Raw genomic sequence first — 9,918 nt, 5'->3', positions numbered from 1 at the left:
CCCAAATGGCCTCAATGGCTGGAGCGGAGATAATCCATAGTCAGGAGCCAGGAACTTATTCCAGGTCTCCCATGTAGATGCAGGGTCCCAAGGCTTTGGGTAATCCTCTGCTGCTTTCCCAGGCCATCAAAGGGAAGCTAGATGGGGATTAGAGCAGTTGGGACAGGTATCCCGACACTTGCCAGATGAGGATTTAGCCAATTGAGCCATCGCGCTAGCTCCCACGAAGGGATCCTGATACAGGCCAAAGCCTCGGTAGGTTGCCAAGGGCCTGGGTCAGAACCAGGGCTGGAGAAAATGGAGCTGAGAAATGAAGACAGCTGCTGGGGGCTGTGGCTGGTCCTGAGTGGAAAGTCCACTGATGAATGGGTACATGAAGCAGCCTGTCTGGAGAGGTGATTAGGACTGGGCAGGCACTTGACGCAGCAGTGAAGTTGTTGATTAGGATGTCCACAACCTGGATCAGCATCCCTGGGTTCATATCTAGACTCCATTTCTGCTCCAGCTTCCTGCAAAGGTCACCCGGGAGGCAGCAGGTGATGGCTCACGTCCTTGGATTCTTGCTATTCATGTGGGAGACCCAGACCGAGTTCCAGACTCCTGGCTTCAACCTGGCCCAGTTTGTGGGCATTTGGGGAGCTAATCAACAGAGGAGAGATTCTGTCATTCAAACGATTAAGAATTACTTGGCATTAAAAATAAAGCCCCTATGTATGCTACAATATGGCTGAAGGTTGAAGACGCTAGACTACTTGAATGAAGCCAGGAACAGAAGACCATAAACTCCCTTTATGTGAGAAGTCCAGAGGAGGAAAACCCAGAGGGACATATAGGGATAGTGACGCCAGAGTCTGGGAGAAGGACATGAGTGCCAACATAAATGGGGTTTCTTTGCAAGGTGAGGAAAATATTCTGAAATTAATGATGATATCTGCACAATACAATGAATATACTATGATCCACTGGCTTGTGTACTCTAAGATTTTTTAAATGTAGTTTTATTGGAAAGGTAGAAATAGAGATAAGGAGAGACAAAGATCTTCCATCCTCTGGGTCACTCTCCAAATGACCATGATGGTCAGAGCTGAGTCGATCCAAAGCCAGGAGCCGGGAACTTCCTACAGGCCTCCCACATGAGTGCAGGGGTCCAAGGACTTGAGCCGTCTCTGCTGCTTTCCCAGGTCACAAGCAGGGAGCTGGGTGGGAAGTAGAACCGCGGGGACATGAACCAGTGCCCATATGGGATGCTGGTGCTTGGAGGTGGAGAACTAGCCTGTTGAGCCACCACATCAGTCCCTTGTGCTCTTTAAAATATGAATTTGATAGTGTGTAAATTGTTAACAAAACAAAGGCAGCTCTAGTGAAGTGTAATCTATGTTGGTCAGGGTGGTGGTTGTGGGGCAGTGAGCTAAACTGCTACTTAGGATGTCTACAAAATGTTTGCTTCAAGTTCAGTTGTTCTACGCTTGTGATCCAGCCCCTGGTAATAATGCAGAGGGAGACAGCAGGTGGTGGGCTCCTGTCACACACATCAGAGACCTGCATGAAGTTCCTGGCTTCTGCCTGGCCTAATCTCACCTGTCACAGGCATTTTGGGAGTGAATCAGTAGATAGATCTTCCTTTCTTCCTCTCTGTGTCTCACTTTGCCTTTCAAATAAATAAATTAATCCAGAACACCACCAATCCAAGATCAAAGGAGAGAGGCCTTGTTGTATCTTCCTGGAAGGGCACGCCCTCACCAGGAGAGGAGTCTTGCCAGAGGATGCCTACGTTTCAGGGTCTGGTGGGACAAGTCCCTGGGCAAATGCTGACACCATGAGGGCATTGGTCCACACTGCCTGAAGCCCTATGTCCAAACCACTCAGGCACCTAAACACATGTGTTCTACCGGGAGACAGAGAAGGGGGCAGTTTGTGCCTCATTCCATCTTGACTGAAACAATTGTTGGTTGTGGCTTTTGAAACATTTGGAAATTGGAACACTGACTAGATGTTTAACAATGCTGAGACTCTGTTATTTTCAGATTGGATAATTGTGTTTTTGTTGAAGAGTCTGCATCTTTTTAAAAAATTTTTTCTTTTTAATATGGTTCACGTAGTTGAGAGGAATGCATGCCCTTGTGGGCCTCCAGTTAGGGTGGGGAAGGTCAAGTATGGAGGAAGGTGGGTAGGATAATGTTCCAGGTTTTTTTTTTTCCTCTTCAGTGTCCACAGCGGGAGGAAGGGGTCGTCCCTTGCTGTCAGACTACATCAGCACCTCGGGATGGGAAATGATCATTTGATGATGCCCTAGCAACCCTGATGTAGAGAAACATGTTCTGAGGATGTTACTTCAGTGACTTTCATAGCTCTGAGATGTTGGTTTCATTGCTTCAGGGTTGAGAAAATCTTCCCAAGGTCCATTGGTTGACCAAATGCCCTTAGTGCATCCAGAGGCCCAGACACTTGCTGCAAAGTTTGATCTATTGTGCTTTCCTTCTTCTGATGAGGTAGTTGACGTCCCCTGCTGGCCTTGATGTCCCAGATGTGCATTGGGTATGCTGTCCACCACACACGCATCAGTAACTGAGGAGGCCCAGCCCCAGTACATGCACTCCAAGTCAGACTGCACATCCTGTACTTTTCCCTGTAGCTGGAATCTGAGTCTAACAGTCCAGCTGGGGAGTCTCCCAAAAAACCTTGCCTGGGGTGACCTCAGCTTTGACTCTTGTGTGCACCAGCTAGTGCAGGATTAGTTCTGGTCTGTCACCTGACCAGCCAATGCACCTGCTGGTAGATGCAGCTGCCTGATCAGTTCCATCCTAGCCCCATCTCTCATGCAAACCAAAGGGTGTTGTGGCTGGGCCCAACCAGTCTGCCACAGACCTGGTCCTCACACATACTAGTCAGGGCAGCCCTCAATAATCCCCAACAGGCCCATCTCCAACCCTGATTTTATGCCTTCCAGTCTCTGCTGCAGCCTAGCCTGGCTCAGCCCACCTCCCATTCTACTCTCATGTACACCCATTGGGTGCTGCAGCTTAGCTCAGCCCACTCCACCCCAAGTCCTGGCCCACATCCATGCTGAGAGGTGCCACCATCTTATCCAGCCTGGCCTGTCCAAAGCCTTGGTACTCATGCTCACCAGCAGGAGGTACAGCCTTGCAAGGAAGTACCCACAGTTTCACTGCCAGGCATGTTCCAAGCCCCAGATCTTGCATCTGCCAAGGGTACTGTGGTCCAGCCTAATATGACTTGCACCCAGTCTTGGAACTTGCCAGCAGATGTTATGGCCTAGTCCTGCTAGCCTATACCTATTCTGGCTTTACATCACACCATCAGGTGCAACCATGTAGCCCAGGGCCTGGCCTGCCCCTAGACCCAGCCCAAATGCTGGCTAATGGGTGCTCCAGCCCTGTCCCCAGCCCTCAAGTGACCTTATGGGTGTTGTGGTCCAACCCGGCCTAGCCAGCATCCCATTCTGGCTCACTCGTGCCAGTATGTGCTGTGGACTGACCTTGTCAAGCTCACTCCCAGAACTAGCACACACATATGCCAGTGGGTTCTGCACCCCAGCCTGGTCAGGCCTGCCCCCAGTCCTGACCCTTGTACTCACCACCTAGAATTGTGGTCTAACAATGGAGCTTAAATGTGCTGGCATGTGTTGCTACCCAAACTGACATGGCCAGCCCCTAGTTCTGGCACTCACTGGCAGGTACTGCAATCTAGCCTAACTGGGCTACACTCGTTCTGGCTCTCCCCAGTGGGTGCTACAGCCTACCCCCAGACCCAAATCTCATGTGACCTGCTAGGTGCTGTGGTTTAGCCTGGCCTATCTCACACCTGTTTTGGCTCTCACGGTTGCCAGTGGGTTCTGGAGCCTATTCCAGTCTGATTCATCCCCAGACCCAGCCCACACATATGCTGACAGGTGGTACAGCTTTGCCCAGCCTGATCTGCCCATAACCCTGGCTCCCGCCTTGTGTGTGCTTGTGGGTCCCAGCCTCCTTTTAGCCCCAGCTCCTGTGAGTGTTAGGTAGATTCCTGTCAGTTGAGTTCAGTGGTGCAGGCTAGCTCAGCCATTACCAACCCTCTCCCCCAGCTCTCTGTGTAAATTAGTGGGTGCTTCAATCCCACAGAGGCAAGCCCACAAGTTCCCTACAGAATCTGCCCCCAGATCTGATTCTCTCACATTCTGTTGGGTGCTGTGTTCCAGCCTGATGTGTCCTAAGCCCTGCTCCAGCACTCACAGGTGGGCACTGCAACCTGGTCCAGCCAGGCATGCACCCCAGCCCCAGCTTTTGCATGTGCCAGCACTCTACAGGCGATGTTATTTAGCTCGGCCCAGGTCTCCCAGGGGCAGGTGTCCTGGCCTGACCCAGACATGCCCTCCAGTTTCCTCTCTCTAAACGACTCCATCTCAGCTCCCTTGCCTACCTGTGAGTATAGTGGCCCATTCTGTGGAAGACCCCAAAAGTCATTCATTCCTCCTCTGTCAAACATGCCCTCAGCTGCTCCTGCTCCAAAATGTCTCCAGAATCCCTTCCCAGGGGCGCTGAGTGGTGGGTCTCGGCCAGCAGCGTTCCCTGCCTTCCCTATTTATTAAAAAAAAAAAAAAAAGAGTAAACAACAATGCTGGCAGACTGGCTTAGTTAACACAATTTTGGCATGAACCAGGCCCAGAATGCCCACCAGCCACTGGCTGCTTTTCTCCCAGCAGTGTAACACTTGCCTAGGTACAAGGCAACCTAGGCAGTTGATCACGGCTGGGGAAGAGTCAGCATCTCTTAGTGAAATGCAGGCAGAAGGATATGATGCCTGTAATTTATTTTATTTTATTACTGAAGTTGGGTGGCAGGAGAGAGGAGTAGGCTACGTTCTAACTCCTGTGTGTGGGCCCAAAGTGGCCCATCTTTCCCTGTTTATGACAACACTTCAAAATGCTCATGGAAGCATGGAACTAAAAGATATGTTTGTTTAGGTGTCAAATATTTTAAAATCTATACGTAGTTTTCATAATGAGTTTTCTGTGAACTTTTTGAAGACTTTTTTAGTATGTAAAACAATGAAATCCCAGAAGATGAATACAGAAATCATGGGTAATGCGATGGTCTGGGGTGAGGTGTCATCAGTGGTTGGCCAGCAGGCAGGCTTTGAGTGATCTGTCCACATCTAGTGTCTCCATCCTTCTGCCGCTGCCCCCTCTGCTCAAGCCTCTGGCCAGCCTGTGTACTCTTTTAAGGAGGGAGCACCTGACCTGGCCTAGCCACTGCCTCCAGAGGAGAAAGTTGGAAGCTGGCTCCTGTAGGACCAAGGCATGAGGACTGAACAGTGCCATGTGAGCCACCACTGTGGTAGAACAAGGATCCAGACTGTAGCCTCTCAACCCTGGAGCAGCTCAGTTAGCCGAGAGCTCAGTGTGGTGAGGAGGGCTCAGGGAGGTTCAGGGAAGGGGAAGCCGCCTCTGGGTTCTAGATGACAGCAAGTTCTGATTAAACAAGTTTGAACTGGGAGCCAGTGCAGTGGCTCAGCAGACTAATCTTCTGCTTATGGTGCTGTCATCCTAGATAGTTGCTGTTTCTAGTCCTGGCTGCTGTTTTTGCCCTGAGAAAGCAGTAGGGGATGGCTCAAGTTCTTGGCACTCACATGGGAGACCCAGAAGAGGCTCTTGGCTTTGGATTGACTCAGCTCGAACCAGACGATGGAAGATCTTTCTGCCCCTCCTTTTCTCCATAAGTCTGCCTTTCAAATAAAAATAAGTAAGTCCTTTTTTTGTTTGTTTTTAAGGAGTTTGAATTGAGCTGGGGTGACAGGTAAAGCATGAAAAATGTCTCTGAATTTTTTTCAAAGCAGTTTTTTAAAAATTAATTAATTATTTGAGAAGCAGGAAAACAGTGAGCTCCCATCTATTATCGGCTGACTCCTCAAATGCCTGTTTCAGCCAGGGCTGGGCCAGGCTGAAGCTGGGAGCCTGGAGCTCAGCTGGGTGCCCCACATGGATGGCAAGGACCCTAGTATGTGAGTCATCATTGCTGTCTGCCAGGGTCTGCATTAGATAGCTGGAATTACAAATTGAACCAAGACTGGCATTCCTGTATGGGATGGGGGCATCCTACCCAGTGTCTTAATTATCAGGCTAAGTACCTGCTCTGAAAGAAAAAAAAAATCATTGAATAAGTTTGTTACTTAAAATTAAACATTCCCCTAGGGATATGTGCTTCCCCCTCCACCAAAGCTGATCACTTAGCAAATGACGGGGCATGCGTCCTAGGCTAGCACTGGGTCAGTGACAGACAAGGTTCTGTAGCCTGTTTAAATGCTGAGCCTCTTACCTGAGGTAGGTGTGACAGTGGTTGGGGTGTGGCCTTCCCAGTGAGGTAAAGAGAAGTAACTTGTCTGTGAGAGGAGCTGCAGGCCTGCGATCCCTGGGGTCAGTGGTGGGCTTTAGAGGAGGAGGGGCCCCTCAGCTGGATGCTCAGGGAAGTGGTGGCCTGTGAGCTGGGCTTGGAAGGCGCTGATCAAAAATTCTGAAATTGAATGCTGAGTGTTTCCCAAAAATCAGCCTTGAGTCAGGTTCTGTGAGTTAGGCAAGTGTGTGGGAGCTGACCCAGATCTACCTGGGACCGACGTGCGTGTGTTCAGGATGTGTGCAAATGACAAGCAACAGCTGGATCTCAGCCATGTCACTGGCCCAGTTCCTGCAGCTCCCAGCCTGGTGCCTCTCTCCCACCTGAGTGTAGATTTCAGACGGAGTCTGCCTGGCTCTCAACACGGGCTTTCCTTCAGAGCTCCAGATAACCTTTCCCACAAGTGATCTTTTCCCCCAGGCCCAGGACTTCTTCCTGAAGCCAGCATCCAGAACACGAATCCTAGACTCATTAGGTCGTTTCAAAGCACGGGTCTCAGATGGCTTCCTTATTTCCGGAAGTTTCGCATTAATTATTTCCACTCAGGAAAATATCATTTTAGAGGTCATTCCTGCTTATAGCCCCCGCATGAACTCCAGGAAGAAGCAGATGAAAATCGCGGTTAATGTGTATAGATTAGAGGAGGAGAGGTCCTCCTTTTCCCTAGAATGAAATTTTATAGAAGTCGTTGCTCGTCCAACTCCCTCCTTTCTACTCCAAGCTCTCATTTCCCGTTTGTGTGTCAGTCACCTGCTGTCTTATTTCCATGATCTATTGTGCCGTGTGGCAACACTCGTCCTGAAACCACTACCATAGCAGAGCCTACGGCCCAGGTTTCTGTCTCCAGTGTGGAAGTGTGGTTTGATGGTGTGGGCTGCCTTGTGGTTGGCTGGCAGATGAACTGGGGACTTGCCCATAGGGCATGGCCACAGGTGGAACGAGCTAGCTTTGGCCTGGGGTTAGCGCATGCGTGCTCTCTCTCCCTCCTTCCAGGCCTGTTCTCTGGGCAGAGGTGAATCCTAGGAGCAGAATAGAAGAGTCTGCAGTCTCTTGAGTTGGCGCCTCACCATGTCTGCTGGGTTCTGTTGGCCAACACAAGTTCCAAGATCCATCCCTAGAGGGGTGGAGTTTCAGACTCACAGCACTGAGGGCAGGGAGACAGGCAGGCCACACCCTGTGGCTGTGAATCTCTCACAACTGTCAACAGAATTGTTCTATTACTGGTGGACTGGGGTTTCAGGCACTAATGTAACTACTTCCAAATTCCTAATTCCTAGGCAACTGGAAGGGCAGAGTGTGCCAGCTTTTATAATCGCCCTTCATGCGACCAACACTTTGCAGTACCCATTGTACCCAGTGCCTTGCTCATTTGGAGCTGGGGATGCCCCTGATGATGCTGGTCCTCCTGGCTCCTGGCCGCTAGTTCTCCAGGATGCAGGAGAGTCCCACTCTGAGCCAAGACAAGAGGAACCCACACAGCTCCAGCAGTGATCCTGGTGGGGTGATGGGTGGCCTTGTAGCATGAGTTAGGGTGTTCCAGACACAGAAGGAGGGGAGTTTATCCCTGAGGCTTGAGGCTGGCTGGGTTTTAAGGAGAAGGAGCTGCTTACCAGTGTGGGCCAGTGCAGGTTGTGCATGGCCTTGTCAGTCTTCCTGTGTGGTGCATGTGCCAAGGTCACCCAAGGCTGCCAGAAGACTTGCTCTGTCTGAATTGGTGTGTTCAGCTTTGCCTTTGGGAATGGGCATTGGGGCAGCAGAGGGGTGAGGGAAACTAGAAACAGGGAGACCAGTCAGGTCCCCTTCCTGGCACAAATCTATCCTTGCAGGTTGAAGCTTCTGTGACCATCCACCTGCCGGCTGAGCCTGCAGGGTCATCCAGGGCTTCCCTGGGCATCTGGGCCCTCACAGGGGCTTACTCGATTAGACAGTCCAGCGGGCGCTGGGGGCAGGGCCTGGGTGCTCTTGCTGACTTCAGAAAGGTTAGCTTTTAAACTGATGGCTCATTCCAGATGCTTTGCCTCTGGCCTTGGGAGAGAACTTGGCCTTCCTGACCTGCATGACATTTCCCCTTTCTGGGAACCAGCCCTTGGGTGCTCAGCTGCAGCCCTCCCCTCCGTGCCCTGCACTGCCTTCTCTGGCTGCTGTGCTTGGTGCTGTGTCTGATGACCCCAGCAAGAGATTTTGTTCTTTTGACACCTGGTTCAGCCCATCTAGGTTTTTTTTTTTTTTCAGATTTATTTTATTTTTATTACAAAGTCAGATATACTGAGAGGAGGAGAGATAGAGAGGAAGTGGAGCTGCCGGGATTAGAACCAGCGGCCATATGGGATCAAGGCGAGGACCTTAGCCACTAGGCCACGCTGCCGAGCCCCAGCCCATCTGGGTTTTCCAAGTCCCAGCCCTTCTCCCACTACATCAGATGGTCCTAAGAGTTAGGAGACGTGTGGCAGGTAGGACGGTGTCCTTGTCCTAATTCCCAGAAACTGTGTATATGCAGTTACATGGTAAAACGGGAATTAAGGCAACTGAGGTGGTTAAAGTTGCAGATCGGCTGACTTTAAAATAGTTTGGGTCAGGTCTGACACCATGGCTTAACAGGTTAATCCTCAGCCTTCAAGCACTGGCATCCCACATGGGTGCTAGTTCATGTCCTGACTGCTCCACTTCCAATCTAGCTCCCTATCATTTTGCTTGGGAAAGCAGCAGGTGATGGTTCAAGTGCTTGGGTACCTTCCACCCCTGTGGGAAGTTTGAATGAAGTTCCAGGCTCCTAAGCTTGAGATGACTGCTCATTTGTCTGAAAATATGCTGAAGTCCACTCTTCCTCTTGAGTGAGAAATAGCTCACCCAGACACAGGATCCTCCTTCAGAGTTCAGGTGGTCCTCAGTGCGCTGGTGACTGCTGTTCCCTGATCCTCAGTGGTCCTTTGTGATGGAGGAGCAAGCTTCGACCCTAGGAGACACTTCTTGCTGGTACCTCCTGCTCCTACCACACAAGTCTTCAGCAACCGAAACAGACCGAGTCAGACACATGGGATCAAATTGGCAGTTCTGTTACTGGTGGACTTTTGGACATCAGGAATATTAGGAAATAGCATCTTTCACAAGATATTGGGGTGAGCACACTGACGCAGGAGTGAATCCTGGCAGGAAGCCCATGTGCTGTGCCAGAACACTGGTTTGAGTCACTCTGCTCTGCTTCCCAACCAGCTTCCTGCTAATACACCTGGGAAGCTAGCAGCTGATGGCCAAGTGCTGGGGTCCCAGCCAACTATGAGGGTGATACGAATGGAGACCTGGCATCTGGCACTTGGCCTGGCATCTGACACTTGGCCTGACCTGGCTTGGCCCAACCCTGGTTGTAGGCATTAGAGAAGTGAACAAGCTAATGACACCTAGACTAGAAGTAGAACAGCAGGGACTTAGACCTGTACCCAATTGGGATGCTGGTATTGAAGGCAGTGTTTCAACCTGTTATGTTGAAATGCCTACCCCTCATTTATGAAGTTTTGTAGAGTGAGACTGAACCTTG

Source organism: Ochotona princeps, chromosome 6, assembly GCF_030435755.1.
Source record: "Ochotona princeps isolate mOchPri1 chromosome 6, mOchPri1.hap1, whole genome shotgun sequence".
NCBI classification, from domain to species: domain Eukaryota; kingdom Metazoa; phylum Chordata; class Mammalia; order Lagomorpha; family Ochotonidae; genus Ochotona; species Ochotona princeps.
This window is presented reverse-complemented; position numbering follows the sequence as displayed.